The following is a 17,003-nucleotide window of genomic DNA, read 5'->3' on the forward strand; positions in this document are numbered from 1 at the left end:
TTTTTTGAATATCTCCATATACATAATGAGATATATTTGGGCTGTGAAGCAAATCTAGAAATGAAATTCATTTATATTTCATATATAGCTTATACAATATCCTGAAGGTATTTGGCTATACAACATTGATAGTGTGCCTGGGTTTGGACTGCAACCTGTCATGAGAGGTCAGGTGAGGAATTTTCCACTTGTAAAGTCATGTCAGCACTCACAAATTTTCAGATTTCTGATGCTCCTTTTTTTTTTTTTTTTTTTTTTTTTTTTTTTTTTTGTATTAGGGATGTTCAATTTGTATCTGGAGCACAAGGCTAATTTCCAGTCAGGAGGATAAGAATGTCTCAAATTTTATTTGTGAACTTGTATTTCTGGATTCCAGTTAACATGGGAGTCAGTTCTGGTTCTTTGGCTGGTATAAGAGACTGTGCATCCCTATGTTCAATTCCTCCATCTGGAATTAAAAGATTGAAGGTGACTATGATAGGTAGCTAGAGCTAAAGGACATTGATTAGAACATTTTGTGCACTTTTTCCCCCCTCGAGGGCTATATTTTCCATGTCAATATTTTTACTTACACATCTGATCCTGAACACTCACGAATTTTTCTCTCCATTTCTCTCACATGGAGATTTCCCTTTCTTGCTTTTAAGCTAGTATAGGTATTTCCTTTGTTTTAGTCAGTTTTATTGCTGCTGAAACTAAATGATCTGACCAGCACAATTATAGAGGAGGAAAGGTTTATTTGAGGGTTTCAGAGGTCTTAGTCCATAGAAGGCCGGCTCCATTCCTTGGGGCTCAAGGTGAGGCAGAACGTTATGGTGGAAGAGTGTAGCAGAGGGAAGCAGCTTGTGTCATCAGGAAGTAGAGAGACTCCACTCTCCAGATAGAAAATATATACCCCATAGCTATGCCCCAATTCCAGTTTCCTCCAGCCACACCCTACCACTTCAGTTACCACTTAGTTAATCCCACCAGGGATTAATTCATCAGGGATTAATTAGGTTAAGACTCTCACAACCCAATCATTTCTCCTCTGAGCCTTCTTGCATTGTCTCACATGTTATCTTTGGGGGACACCTCATATTCAAACCATAATATCCTTAATAAAATTTTTAGTTTGGGTAATTTTAGATTTGTAGAAAAGCTGCAGGTAGTACAGAAAATTCAGTATATAAAATGTTACATTTATTACAACTAATGAACCAATCGATAGCTTTGTTAGTCAAAATTCATTTTTTATCCATACCCTTAGTTTTTACCCATATCCTCTCTCTGTTCTAGGACATGACATTGCACTTAGGCATCACGTTGCCCTAGGGTCCTCTTGGCTATGATGGTTTTCTAGAGGTCCCTTATTTTTGATGACTTTCGCAGTTTTGAGGAGCGCCCATCAGTTATTTATATGGAATGTCATTCAGCTGGGAATTTGTTTCATGATGTCCTCATATTTAGACTGGAGTTACAGGTTTCAGAAAGGAGGGCCGCAGGGTGAGGATGGCATTCTTATTTCATGTACCAGAGCAATGTGGGAAGTGAGAATTTTCCTGAGACTTTCTCAGGAAGAAAGTCACTATGCGCCACCCACACTTAAGGAGTGGGGAGTTACGCTTCATCTCCTTGAGAGAGGGAGTAACTACATAAATCATCTGGAATAGTTCTGCACAGAGAATTTTGCTTCTTATTCCCCATTTGATTAATTTATTCCATCATTATGAACTCGTGGAAATCTATTTTATATTTTAGGTTATAATACAACACTCTGCAGTTTTTTATTGCTCGAAATGCTATATAGCTTTGGCTATTGAAAGCTCTTTCAGCTGGCTCCTGTGCCACCTTGACACGCTCCCATCATTGTGTGTGTGTGTGTGTGTGCACACGCGCACATGGGCGTGCACGTGTATACTCCTCTTTTCAGCACTTAAGTTGTGCACAGAAGGTACTTCAGACTCAGCTTGTGTATTCCAATTTAGTATTAGAGCCAAATATTTCCTTCAAAGATTCCATCTTCCTTTTATTGAAGAATAGTACTAGGAGGCAAGATCTGGGTGCCTGATGTACGTGTTTCTACTAGGGTTTGTTGCTTCTAGGCCAACTCAGCTTTTAGAAAATAGATGTATACTAACACAAATTGTAATGTATATGTGTGTATGTGTATATACATACATATATGTTATACGTTCATATGAATATTTTTATGTTTCCACCTCTCTATATATTAAGTTAAACATGAGTTCATGCTAATGCCTACAACGCAACTCGATTACCACACGGATCACTTATCATCCTCTTGTAGATCTGTGCTGCCAGCCTTGCTCCTGCCTCCCACTATCCACCATCCATTTACTGAATTATGAAATTCCAGTGGAAATATAAGGGTTTCAGAATTGCTAACTAACACCCATTCCTACGAAAAAGAACTATCACCTAGACTCTGGTGCCTATGCACAACTTCTTTGCCTTAGTCTTAATAGTCTCTGCTCATTTCTGAAGTCATTTAGGTCAGCATGTTTTCTCTCCACCCTTTCCACTGAAGTCATTTCATGTATTCAGGCATAAACACAGACTTATGTCACAGTTGGTATCTCATCCTGGGATAGCAGCCCTTCCTTATAAAAGCTTTGTGAAATTTTCGTGCTGCACCAAGTTTCACTTTTTTGTCTTTATTTTTATCAATATTATTATTTATTTTAAGTGAACAAAAATTGTATGTGTTTTTGGTGTACAGCATGATGTTTTCATATATATATACATGAAAGTTGCATTGTGGGCATTATCATAAATATATAGGCATTATCATATATATATGATATATATATATCTTATATATATATGATATATATATATATATCTGTGGAATGGCTAAATCAAGCCAATGAACATATGCATTACCTCACCTGCTTATTTTGTGTGATAAGAATACATAAGATCCACTTCTTAGCAATTTTCAAGTTCATTATTTGTGCTGTAAATTTGTATAGGCCTTAACAAATTCACAGAAATATGTATTCACTACTATCATATCATACAGAATAGTTTTACTATCCTAAAAAGAAGTCTCTTGCTCTTCACCTATTCAATAGTTTTCCTGTCCCAATCTTCTGACAACCACTGATCTGTTTCCTGTGTGTATAATTTACCAGAAAGTTGTATAAAGGAATAAACCTTCTAAGACTGGCTTATTTTACTTAGTCAAATATACATATATGACTTATCCATATATATACATAAATATATATATATATATACTCACATATACATGACTCGTCCATATTTTGTGTACCCTAATAATTAGTTCTTTTTTTCTATTGTTGAATACCATTCAATTGCATGGATGCTGCAGGGTTTTGTTGGGTTTTCCACTCATCTATTGCAGGATATCTTGGTTACTTTCAGTTTCTGGTAATTATGAATAAAGCTGCTATAAACTTTTGTGCAGGTTTTGTGTATATGTATACTTTTGAAATGTATACAGATATTTATTTGCTTTTACAGCATTTATGTATGAGTTTATGAAATATTATCTTGAGTTCAATCTAGCCCTTTAATTCAGAAATCCCTGAGAATTAGCCCAACATCAAGATCTTGAAAGTTCGAAATGGTTTCTTGAGCCATAACTAATTGGACCCACAGTGACAGAGTGAGCTATTTCTATCCGAGGAGCCACACGTAGGGGCTGAAGTTGCCATTTTGTCACCCACATTAGTGTCTTTGTGTTGAGCAATAGATCTGTATACAGGCAAGCTGTCTCTGTAGTGGGAGAATAATAGAAATACAAAGAGAAGAAAGACAGAGAGAGAAATAAATCTCTGCTTCAGTTTCTGACTAACTTTCTAGTTCCTTCTTCATGCCATCTGGTGTCCTACAATACTTTGTTTGGATTCTGTGAGATTTCTTTCCATTCGTATAACAATCTTCCTTCTTACTTGAGTTAGCTTGTCTATATATGTCTGTTCCTTGGAGGAAAAAACCCACAACAGAAAACAAACAAACAAAACATGGAGAGGTTGTGTTTTTGATTAAGAAAAGATTACTGAAACCTCAAATCCCAAAATCCTTACCAGCTGCTGCTGTGGTTATATCTTCCCCACCAGGTCCCTCAGACAATCTCAAGAGATTCCTCCAGAAATCCCAGGGACAATCAATAAAAATCAAAACATTGGCTGGTTGCAGTGGCTCTTGCCTGTGATCCCAGCTACTCAGGAGGCTGAGGCAGAAAAATCGCAAGTTCAAAGCCAGCCTGGGCAACCAAACCGGAACCAGTCTTAAAACAAAAAATAAAAAGGGGTAGGGATGCAGTTTGATGACAGAGCACCCCTGGATTCAATCCTAGCACTGAAAATAAATAAAAGCATTGGCCTTGAAAGCCTAAGTGATATTCTTCCCTCTTTATGCAGGTTGGGCTATTTTTGTACTTCAAGAAGCTGATTCATATACCTGCTCTAGGCTTCTGTCCTCCAGTTCCAAATCAGTCCTTTGGAACTTTTAAGGTCAGGTACCCTTTCTCCAGGAAAGGGGCCCAAATCTTTTAATACATAGCTACATCCAGGCTACATAGAGATTGAACAGTAAAAGCCAACAAAAATGTGTTAGTTTTGCATCATTGTGACCATGACTCATAGTTTCAGAGGTCTCAGTCCGTGGTCGGTCTGTTCCAAGGCAGAAGCATCATGGTGGAAAGGTATGATGGAGGAAAGCTGCTCAAATCATGCTAACCAGGGAGCCAGCCATCAAAGGGGCTGGGGTCAAGTTACAGTACCCAATACCATGTTCTGAGAGACCCACTTCCTCCAGCTGGACCCACCTGCCTAATGTTTTCACCACCTATCCATAATTCCTTTCAAAATATTATTCTGTTAAATGGATTAATCCACCCATGAGCTCAGAGCCCTAATGATCCATGAACCCTCATGATCCACCTCTGAACATGGCTGCTTTATCTAACATATGAGCACTAGGGGCACATTTTAGATCCAAAATGTAACAAAAAGGAAAAAAAAAAAAAAACATCAGGGAGGAGATTAAAAAATTCTTAGAGGTCAATGAGAACGACGATACAACATATCAAAATTTCTGGGACACAATGAAAGCAGTACTAAGAGGAAAATTCATTGCATGGAGTGCATTCCAGAAATGAATGAAAAGTCAACAACTAAATGACCTAACATTACAGCTCAGAGCCCTAGAAAAAGAAGAACAGAATAACAGCAAAAGTAGTAGAAGACAGGAAATAATTAAAATCAGAGCTGAAATCAATGAAATTGAAACAAAAGAAACTATTCAAAAAATTGACATAACAAAAAGTTGGTTTTTTGAGAAAGTAAACAAAATAGACAAACCCTTAGCCACACTAACAAAGAGAAGGAGAGAGAAAACTCAAATTACTAAAATACATGATGCAAAAGGAAATATCATGACAGACACTACTGAGATACAGAACATAATGAGAAGCTACTTTGAAAATCTGTATTACAACAAAATAGAAACTACCAAAGACATTGACAAATTTCTAGAGACATATGCTCCTCCCAAACTGAAGCAGGAGGACATACACAATTTAAACAGATCAATATCAAGCAATGAAATAGAAGAAGCTATTAAAAATCTACCATCCAAGAAAAGCCCAGGACCAGACGGATTCTCAGCCAAGTTCTACAAGACCTTCAATGAAGAACTCATTCCAATACTTCTCAAAGTATTCCAGGAAATAGAAAAGGAGGGTACCCTACCGAACTCATTCTATGAAGCTAATATCACCCTCATACCCAAACCAGGAAAAGACACATCAAGGAAAGAAAATTTTAGACCAATATCCTTGATGAATATAAATGCAAAGATCCTTAACAAAATATTGGCAAACCATATCCAAAAACATATTAAGAAAATTGTGCACCACGATCAAGTGGGGTTCATCCCTGGAATGCAAGGATGGTTCAACATTCGCAAATCAATAAATGTAATCCATCATGTCAATAGACTTAAGGATAAGAATCATATAGTTATTTCAATTGACACAGAAAAAGCGTTCGACAAAATACAACACCCCTTCATGCTCAAAACATTAGAAAAAATAGGGATAGCAGGAACATACCTGAACACTGTAAAGGCTATATATGCTAAGCCCATGGCCAACATCATTCTTAATGGAGAAAAACTGAAACCATTGCCTTTAAAAACGGGAACAAGACAGGGATGTCCTCTTTCGCCACTTCTATTCAACATTGTCCTGGAAACTCTAGCCAGAGCAATTAGGCAGACTAAAGAAATTAAAGGGATACAAATAGGAAAAGAGGAACTTAAGCTGTCACTATTTGCTGATGATATGATTTTATATTTAGAGGATCCAAAAACCTCCTCCAGAAAACTTCTAGACCTCATCAATGAATTCAGCAAAATAGCAGGCTATAAAATCAACAATCATAAATCTAAAGCATTTTTATATGCAAGTGACAAAACAGCTGAAAGGGAAATGAGGAAAACAACTCCATTTGCAATAGCCTCAAAAAAAAAAAAAAAAAAAAAAAAAAAAAAAAAAAAAACTTGGGAATCAATCTTAACCAGAGGTAAAATATCTCTACAATGAAAACTAGAAAACATTGAAGAAAGAAATTGAAGAAGACTTTAGAAGATGGAAAGATCTTCCATGTTCTTGGATAGGCAGAATTAATATTGTCAAAATGGTCATACTACCTAAAGTGCTATACAGATTCAATGCAATTCCAATTAAAATCCCTATGATGTACCTTACAGAAATAGAGCAAGCAATTATGAAATTCATCTGGAAGAATAAGAAACCCAGAATAGCTAAAGCAATTCTTAGCAGGAAGAATCAAACAGGGGGTATCACAATACCAGAACTTCAACTATACTACAAAGCAATAGTAACAAAAACTGCATGGTATTGGTACCAAAATAGACAGGTAGATCAATGGTACAGAATAGAGTACATGGACACAAACCCAAATAAATACAATTTTCTCATACTAGACAAAGGGGCCAAAAATATGCAATGGAGAAATGATAGCCTCTTCAACAAATGGTGCTGGGAAAACTGGAAATCTATATGCAACAGAATGAAACTAAACCCCTATCTCTCACTCTGCACAAAAATCAACTCAAAATGGATCAAGGACCTTGAAATCAGACCAGAGACCCTGCATCTTATAGAAGAAAAAATAGGTCCAAATCTTCACCTTGTTGGCTTAGGATCAGACTTCCTTAATAGGACTCCCATAGCACAAGAAATAAGAGCAAGAATCAATAACTGGGATAGATTCAAACTAAATAGCTTTCTCTCAGCAATGTGAAGAGAGAGCCTACAGAGTGGTAGAATATCTTTGCCACTCATACTTCAGATAGAGCACTAATTTCCAGAATATATAAAGAACTCAAAAAACTCTACACCAATACAAATAACCCAATCAACAAATGGGCTAAGGATATGAACAGATGCTTCACAGAAGATCTACAAGCAGTGAACAAACATATGAAAAAATGTTCACCATCTTTAGTAATAAGAGAAATGCAAATCAAAACTATACTAAGATTCCATCTCACCCCAATTAGAATGGCAATTATCAAGAATACAGGCAACAGTAAGTGTTGGAGAGGATGTGGGGGAAAAGGTACACTCATACATTGCTGGTGGGGTTGCAAATTAGTGCAGCCACTCTGGAAAGCAGTGTGAAGATTCCTTAGAAAACTTGGAATGGACCTACCATTTGACCCAGCTATCCCACTCCTTGGCCTATACCCAAAGGACTTAAAATCAGCATACTACAGAGATACAACCACATCAATGTTCATAGCTGCTCAATTCACAATAGCCAGACTGTGGAACCAACCTAGATGCCCTTCAATTGATGAATGGATAAAGAAACTGTGATATATATATAGTGGCATACTTTAAATTTAGGATGATAAATATTGCATGGGTATCCAACGTTTTGTCTTTAATCTAACAGAAGACATCATTAGTCAATTATGTCTCTTTCTCAAGTGCTTATTCCAGAAAGATATATATATATATATTGCTCAGCCATAAAGAATAATAAAATTATGGCATTTGCAGGCAAATGGATGAAATTGGAGAATAGCATGTTAAGTGAGATAAGCCAATCTCAAAAATCCAAAAGGCAAATGATCTCACTGATAAGCGGATGATGACATATAATGGGGGATGGGAGGGAGGCAAGAATGGAGGAAGGATGGACTGTATAGGGGGAAAAGAGAGGTGGGAGGGTTGGGGGGAAGGAAAAAATAATGGAATGAATCAAACATTATTACTGTATGAAAATTTATGAATATGCAAATGGTATGCTGTTACTCCATGTACAAACAGAAACAACATGTATCCCATTTGTTTATAATAAAAATAAATTTAAAAAAAGGAAAGGAGGATTTTAACTTTTTTGAGCTTCTTATAGTAATCTCAAATCCCTAGATACATCCTACTCTTTTTTTCATTTTATGTTATTTTAAATTATCATTCTATTTTCTATTTAGCTGTAACTAAATTGCACCAATCTTAAGCATATAGAATTTTTACCTATATCTACACCAATGTAACTATGACCCAAATAAAAATTTGGAAAATTATTATCATCCCAGAAAGTTTCCTGAACTTCATATAAATGGAATCCTGTAGTAGTCAATCTTTTGATATTTCATCCATGTTGTTTTATATGTAAGTATTTATAGTATTCTATGAATAGTCTGTTAATACATAGATTGTTCTATAAATATTAATTTGGGAGGGCTATGTAATATTCTATTTTATGAAATTCTGTAATTTGTTTATCAGTTCTTCTATGATTGTATATTTGGCTATTATGAACAAAGTTCTTCTAAGTCCTCATTTACAATTCATTTTTACAGGTATATAAAATAATTTCTCTTGTACCTATACTACCTAGAACTAGAATTATTAGAATGAAGGTAGGTATGTTTTATTACGACTTTCCTAAAGTGGTAGAATCTGTTTTTATTCTCACTAGCAATAAGAGTTCCAGTTGCACCACATCCTTGCCAAAAGATATGGCAAGACTGTAACATTTCAAACATTTTAGTTGTTGTGTAGTGGTATTCTTTCTCTTTTGTCCGAAATCCATATCATGACTCCTCCTTCTCAGACTTAGTTCTTCCCCAAAATAGCAGTTTTTACAAACAGGATTCTTCTACTATAATTTCTTGCATTATGAGTGGCTTTCTGGAATAAGCACTTGAGAAAGAGACATAATTGACTAATGATGTCTTCTGTTAGATTAAAGACAAAACGTTGGATACCCATGCAATATTTATCATCCTAAATTTAAAGTATGCCACTACCAAATTTCAAGGACCCATGATATCATGTATTCTTTGCTCCATTTAGTATGTGAAATGTGTAATCACCTTTGAATCCCTGGAGCCCTGTTGGATTAGTTAATGGATAGCTTAGGAATCTATTCTATGACATAGGAATTGCACTTTAACAAATGATTGAAGAATGGTCAGAACACTTATTGAAGAACATAAAGCAGTTGCTCATTATCTTTTGACGCAGATTAATTCATTCTGTTATTCTAGTACAGCAGATTTTCTGCTTTGAATACAATACTTATTTACACTAATCTGAAGCTAGATCATTACATTCCAAGATAGTGGAAAGTAGGCAAATACAAGTACTAAGCTTAGTAAAGTTTTAGTGATGAAGCCTTTAAAAATATGTGATAAACAAATATGTCTTTTCCTTCAAATCCTAAGTACTATTTCCAACATGCATCTATTTTAATTAATAGTTTAAAATGTAATATCATGTTAAAATGAGTATAAGTTTCAATATTTCTGGTTAATAGAACTCAAAATATTCACAAATAAAGGTTTGTAATTTAGAAAGGTGTAATTCTTTCGTTTTTTTTTGTTATGTTTAAAAATATTACAGTTTGTTGCCAATCACACTTTTTATGACTTTTTGTTCATATTTTCATAATACAGTGAGAAAATTTTAACTTTTGTGATGAACTCTTTTGGTCATGTAATAAAACAAAAATTATTTATTATCATTCCACAAAATTCATGCTACAAGCAATGAAGAGTGGAGAAAGACAAATTTTGAATGGTTGGCTAAATTCCTTTGATGCTCACTCTATATACCCACCCACACTATTCAAATTCATGCCTCAGGAAAATTCAGATTTTGATATTCCCAAGAATATTTGTTGAATGAAATAATAAAAAGCATCCCAGAGGATTTCTGCCAGGCTCAGATACAAAATCCCTGGGATACTCAAACAGATGACCTTCTCCTAACCTCTTTCTTCTTGTGGTTGATTCACTATCTTGGCAGTGATTCACATCTTTGCAGACATGCACAATTTGCCCGCTGATCACTAAACCCACTTCACTGACATGAAGTATGCCCGCATTAATCACATAAGAAAATTCCCACTGTATGAGATTTGATGCATCTTTCTGTGTTGGGATCTGAAATAATTCCTCAGAAGACAGAGACAGCTCCTTATATCACCTACATCTTTATTAGGAATATGTGTATTATAGCATCCACAATTTTCCTTGGCATAGATATCACCTGGGTAGCTTAAAAAATACAGATTCCCACTTTCCTCCATAAACCCATGAAACCAAGCTCTCCCAAGAGGGAACCTGGGTATCTGTGGTTTGAACAAGATAATGGTTTTGATGTGCTAAGTTTTGGAAATACCTTTGTAATGGAGGAATCATGAATTTTGGGATCAGATTTGTATACATTTGAATCATGGCTTTACCACTTTTTAAAAATATTTCTCTATCCACCATCTTTCTCTTTGTACCTTTATCTATGAGTGTGTCCATTCATCCATTTATTCATTGACATATCATGTGTTTATCTAGTGTTTTAATCATTTAGCTGCTATTAATACTGAGCAGCTAAATCAGCCTTGACAATGGATTTGTGTGATTTGGGGGAAGTTTGCTTCTTTGAACCTCAGTTTTCTTATTTACAAAATAAGTGTAATGAGACTATTTGCCTTTCAAATTTGTTATGGTATTGAAATCAGAAAAAGGATAAATGCTCAGCATAATATCTGGATCAACATGAGGGTTCAACAATTATTAATTCATTTCACCTTTTTTGTTAAAACTATAAACCTTCATGGAAACACTTTCAGAGAGTGCTCCACACTTACTATTCAGCTTTTCTAATAAGAACGTCTTAACTGATTTTAGTATGACATATTTTTATTTTTATTCACCTTAAAATATTTTCAAATTTCCCTTGAGAACATCTCTTGACCCATTTGTTATTAGAAGCATTGTTTTGTTTCTATGAATTTTAAGATTTCCCTTTATCATTCTGTTACTGACTTACAATTAAAATATTTGAAGCAAGATGACATACTTTATGTAATCTAGATTATTTTAAATTTGATATTTTTTTCTGTGACCAGCTATGTCATGTATTTTGGTAAACATTCATCATAACTTAAAAGTAACATATATTTTATTGTTGTTGCGTGAAGTTTCTGTAAACACCAATTAGATCCAGTTGGTCAGTGGTGTTTTTCTTATCTATATTCTTGCTGGTTTTCTACTTCTATCAGTTGCTGAGGAAAGGAGTTTTGAAGTCTCTAACATTTAACTGTGGGTTTTTCTACTTTGCTTAGCTTTTTGTTTCATTTTTAAAAGCTCACTTTTTAGGTACATACACCTTTAGGATTTTGATATCTTCTTGGTAAATTGATCCTATTATAAGTATTCTTGGAATTTTCTTTTCTCTGAAGTTTAATTTTTCTGATAGCTGCTCTGGTTTTCTTTTGGTTAGTGTTTGCATGATATACCTTTATCCATTCTTTAACTTTTAACCTATTTAAATGATTATATTTGAAGTGAGCTTCTCACTAAGATCATATAGTCATTCTGTCTTTTAAATGGTGTGCTTTGATAATTTACATTTAATGCAGTTATTGTATTTGGGTTTATGTCTGTCATTTTCATATTTGTTTTCTGTTTGTTCCCTTTCTTTCCTGTTGCTTGGTTTCCATTTTCTACCTTATTTTAAAATATTGTAATACTTTTCATATTCTTAAAATTTATCTAACTTTTATTCAATTTATTCGTATAATTTTCTGGTTGTTTTAGAAATTGTAACACACTTATTTATCTTTTCAGAATCTACTTAGAAACAATTTTAACCAGTTCAAATGAATTTAGAAATTTTGACAACCATATCAGTCCTTGTATCCTTCTCGTTTACTCATTCTGCATGTTATATATGCATACATTGAAAACTCTGTCAGACAATGCCATAATTTTTGCCCTAATAGGCAAGAGTATTAGAAGAAAAAAGACCCAATCATACTTAACTAAATATTTACTATTTCTGTCATTTTCCTTCATACTGATGTTCTGGTATAATTTTTTTCCGTCTGGGGAAGTTCTTTTAACAATCTTTTTGAAAATGAATTATCAGTGTTCCTTATCTGAGTATGTCTTTATTTCATTTCTGAAAGATATTTTTGCTGGTTATAAAAAATTCTTTTTTTTTTTTTTTCTTTTTTGCAGTGCTGGGGATTGAACCCAGGGCATTGTGCTTATGAGGCAAACACTCTACCAACTGAGCTATATCCCCAGCCCATAAAAAATTCTTGTTTGTTAGTTCTGTTCTTTAAAGTCTTTCCAAATATTGTTCCAATTCCTTCTGGAATAAGTAGTTTCTTATGAGAAATCAGTTTTTCCAGTTTTGTTCTTCTATAACCAATGTATCATGTTCCTTTGGCTATTTTTAATATATTTAGTTTTCATTTATTTGATTGAAAATGAGGGGTATTCTATTTGGAAATTATTCAGCCTCTTGCATCTTTGCACTTAATGTGTTTTGACAAAGTTTGAGACATTTTAAATCATTATACTTTTAAATAATTTTCCGCACAGTAGTCTTTCTCTTCTCCTGAAGCTTAGTGTCAGAAAGGTATACCTTTTGGCATTTTCAGCTTTCTGAGACTGTTAATCAATTAATTAACTAATTTTTTTTACCTGAGTCTTTTTTTCTCTTTCTTCTTCAGATTGCATAATTTCTTCAAGTTTACCAATTCTTTCATTTTTCATCCCCTTTCTTGTATTGAACACATTCACTGAATTTTAAATTTTTCAGTTCTAATATTTCCTTTGATTTTTAATATCTTCTATTTCTGCATGTAGATGTTTTATCTTTCCATTCATTTCATTACTTGTGTATTTATAATGGTTGTTTTAAGTCATGATCAAACAATACCACCATATGCATCTGCTCAGTGTTGTCCTTAGTTGTGAGTGAAATTTTCCTGATTGCTTTTATGATTAGTAATTTTGAATTGTGTCTTTCATATTATTACATTATGATATTCTGAGTTTTATTTGAATCCTATGATAAATGCTATTTTTTGTATTTGCAGGTAATCAACTCTATTTGGTTTATGCTGAAAGTTAGCATCGGTCTTCTGTGGACTGTGATTTTAATGATTGCTCTGTTTTTAAAGTTTTAAATTTAAATTTGTCACATTTGCACCAATCATCAAGTAGCCTAGTTCTTGTGTGCTGGTGTAATCTTTAGTGAAGTTGTAAAAGTATTTGCTGTACTGTGTAATATCAGATCCACACAAGTACAATTCTAGGATGAGTCTGGCATTTTATTAACAACTTTCTGGGGTCATGCTCCTCAAGCCTTCCCTCTTAATTTTATGTCTTTGGTATTTTCAGCTTCCCTGGGGCTCCATCTTAAAGTCTTCTGACCAAAACTGTGATTTCAGTTTCGTAGTTTGATATATACTTCCTATAACTTCCATGTCCAGAACTGAGCATTAGGACTGTCCTTCCTGGAATCATGTTGTTTGGGATCTAAAATGCCTACCAAAGGCCATGTGCTGAAGAGTTGGTCACCTACTTATGATGCTGTTGAGAGGAATAGAAATATTAAGAGGCGTGGCCTAGGTGGAGGAAGGAAGTCAAGTGGGCTTTACTTTGAAGGATCTATTTTGTCCCCAGTCTTTCTCTCTTTTTTTGCCTCCTGGACACCATGAGGTGAACAGCTTTGCTCCACCACAACCTACTGCCATTATGTACTGTCTCACCACAGGCTCAGAAATAATGGAACCATCTGACCATGGACTGAAATCTCTGAAACCATAAGCCAAAGTGAATCTTTCCTCCTTTAAATTGATTTTCTCAGGTATTTTATTATAGTAATGGAAAGCTGAATAATGCAAATCATAGCTTTTCTAATCACAGAACAAGGTTCCTCTTCTCAAGGACATAGGATCTAAGGGCTTCCATTGATACTTCTATTCCTGTATGTATACATAGTGCTAACTCAAAATACTTCTATTTCTACCCCATTGACACAAAAGAAAACATGAGAGAAAAACAGACTTCCCCACTAAATTTTTCATGTTAGAAGTTCTTTTTGCACTCTTCAAAGCAGAATCAGTAGACTTTTCTTGGGACTTCCTCTGGACCCTGGTATCCATTTCCAGGTTTTGGATTGTATTAAGATCAGGTCATGGGATACTGGAGGAAACAAACCTGTTAAACCCACTGATAGTTTAGCTTTTACAGTTGCATTCATAGTGAGAGGCAGGATGCAGGGCACTTACTTGATCTTACCCTGAAGAAATGTCAGTTTTATTTTGTATCGTGGTTTCTTTCTCCCTGAAGACATTGGTGAGGAAGCCCATCAATACCTGTCTGGGCATCAGTACCCTCTCCCCAGTTGTGAGGTGCTTAGCTCTGCCAACTTTACTAACAGATGACACTGATAGAAGCTCATCCCTTTATTTTCAGTGTTTCTGAAAGACAGTTTAAAAGAATAAGGTGTATATATTACAGTTGGGTTATGGTCTATGATCCATATTGTAAATCTTTTAATTTTATTTGGTTAAAGGCCATTCACTCATGTTGATATGAAATTGTTATAGCATAAAACACACAATAAGGAACACAGAATATTATATTTTCTATATTATATTTTATTATATTTACTTTAAACTCCATTTTTATTTTTATTTTAGATCTATTACCAAACATACTAAATGTTCACCATTGGTTTTTTTGCTGAATTATCCCATTATCTCTTAGTTACATAAAATTCATATTCTAGTAGTTTATTCATGAAAAGCTCATTGCTATAGAATTCCCTAATAACTAGCATATTTAAAGCTGTTTGTCTATAGTCTTGGTACTTAGAATACACCTTGACTGGATATATAATTCTTGCTTCATACTTTATTTTCTCGATTTCCCCTTTTTTTTTTTTTTCCTTTAATGCATCTTCACTGTTTCCTTGCTGATGTGATATTATGGAAAAAAAAAAAAAGCTTTGAAGATACATTTAACTTAAGATCTAACAGTTTTAGTATGATATACCTAGGGATTAATATTTGTAGGCCACATGGTAGGTCCTTTCAGTACATTAGTACATATTTTCTTTTATTTCATAATATTTGTTATACTATAGATTTTAAATATTACTACTTTTTCATTGTTTTGGTCTTCTTTTTCTAAGGACTCAAATTCTATATAAATTGGACCCTCTTTCCCTCTCTTCTAATTCAGAACTCTTCTCTATGAACCTCTTTACTTCTTTATCTATTTTATGTTTTTCTTTTATGTTTTTCTTTCAGTTATATTTCCTTTTGTTCCTATGCCTTTTATTAAAATTTCATTGAAATTAATTCTTTCTTGAGCACCTTATAATTTCTTTTTATTGTGTGGTATGATTTTGACTTTTTTTCTTCTGTGCCTTTCAGGGATTTCATCAAATGCCATTTCCTTTCTTGTTCCTTTTTTATCTGTTTTCTTGGTTTTGAATTTCTGATTCAAGGTAGGATTTTCCATACTCCCAAATGCTGTAGGAGGGTATGTAGATCAGTCATAGCTTTCTCCTGTGTGATTGTGTTTTTTGGGGGGTGGGAAAGAAGAGCTTACTAGTTGAAAAGTTTTATTTTTTTTTAATTAAATTGACTTCATTTTGATCCTAGTTTTCTATTTCTTTTCATATTACATATGCATTGATAAATATGGCTTGTATCTATTTCTTCATTTCAGAATCAGTTCTATTAGTATAAACCGATCTATTACAGAACTAGTTCATGATCACCCTCTTTTATCAGAAAAGCAATAGTTCGTTTACCAAGTGGTTTATGGGGCGCAAGAGAGGAAGGGTTCTAGGCCCTTTGATATTTGATATCATTTTGTTTGGCAGGATTCTGAATATCTTTCTAGATTTTTTTTTGTTTGTTTTGTTTCCTTTTGCTGCACAGTTCTCAAAGGACCATTGTTGCTACTATTGCTTGCATTTTATCCTTTTCCCTTCTCAATTATTGCCTTTGAAAGACTGCTTCCCAGAGTCTTTTAAGTCTTTTTTCTTGTCTGTACTCATCCATCAGGATTCTTTTTCAGTCTTAACACACTTAGGGTGCACTTTCTCTTCTGTTAGTGATTTTATGTCAGCGTTGGGCTTTCCACTCTCTCCCCTTTATTTCTCACAGTTTTTTTTTTTTTTTCCTGGACTGCCCATACTCTTTAGTAAAGCTTACAGTGGAAATGTTATAGATAGTCATTACTCCTTTAATTGACCTACAGATTCAATGCAATAGCAATATAAATCTCATGGCATTTTATCTATTTATTTTTTTAGTTGGAAATGCAAGTCATCTAGAATATCCAAGTCACGCTTGATAAATAACAAGGGTGGAGAATTTATTCTACCTAATTTTTATTTCAAAACTTAATATAGAACTATAGCAATAAGATAGTAGGCTAATGGTCAAAATATAGACATATACATTAATGGTACAGAAAAAAGAATATAGAGAATATAGAATAGAACCATTTGGATATTTTCAATGATTTTTTAGAAAAGTGCCAAGATATTTTAATGTGGTAAGGAACATCTTTATAAAAAGAGGTGTTGGAACAATTGAATAAATGTAGGGAAAAGATGAACCTTGAAACATACCCCACCCAGAAGTTTATTCAAGATGGATTATAAATCT

This window comes from Sciurus vulgaris (genome assembly GCF_902686455.1).
Source record: "Sciurus vulgaris genome assembly, chromosome: 8".
Classification (NCBI taxonomy): Eukaryota; Metazoa; Chordata; class Mammalia; order Rodentia; family Sciuridae; genus Sciurus; species Sciurus vulgaris.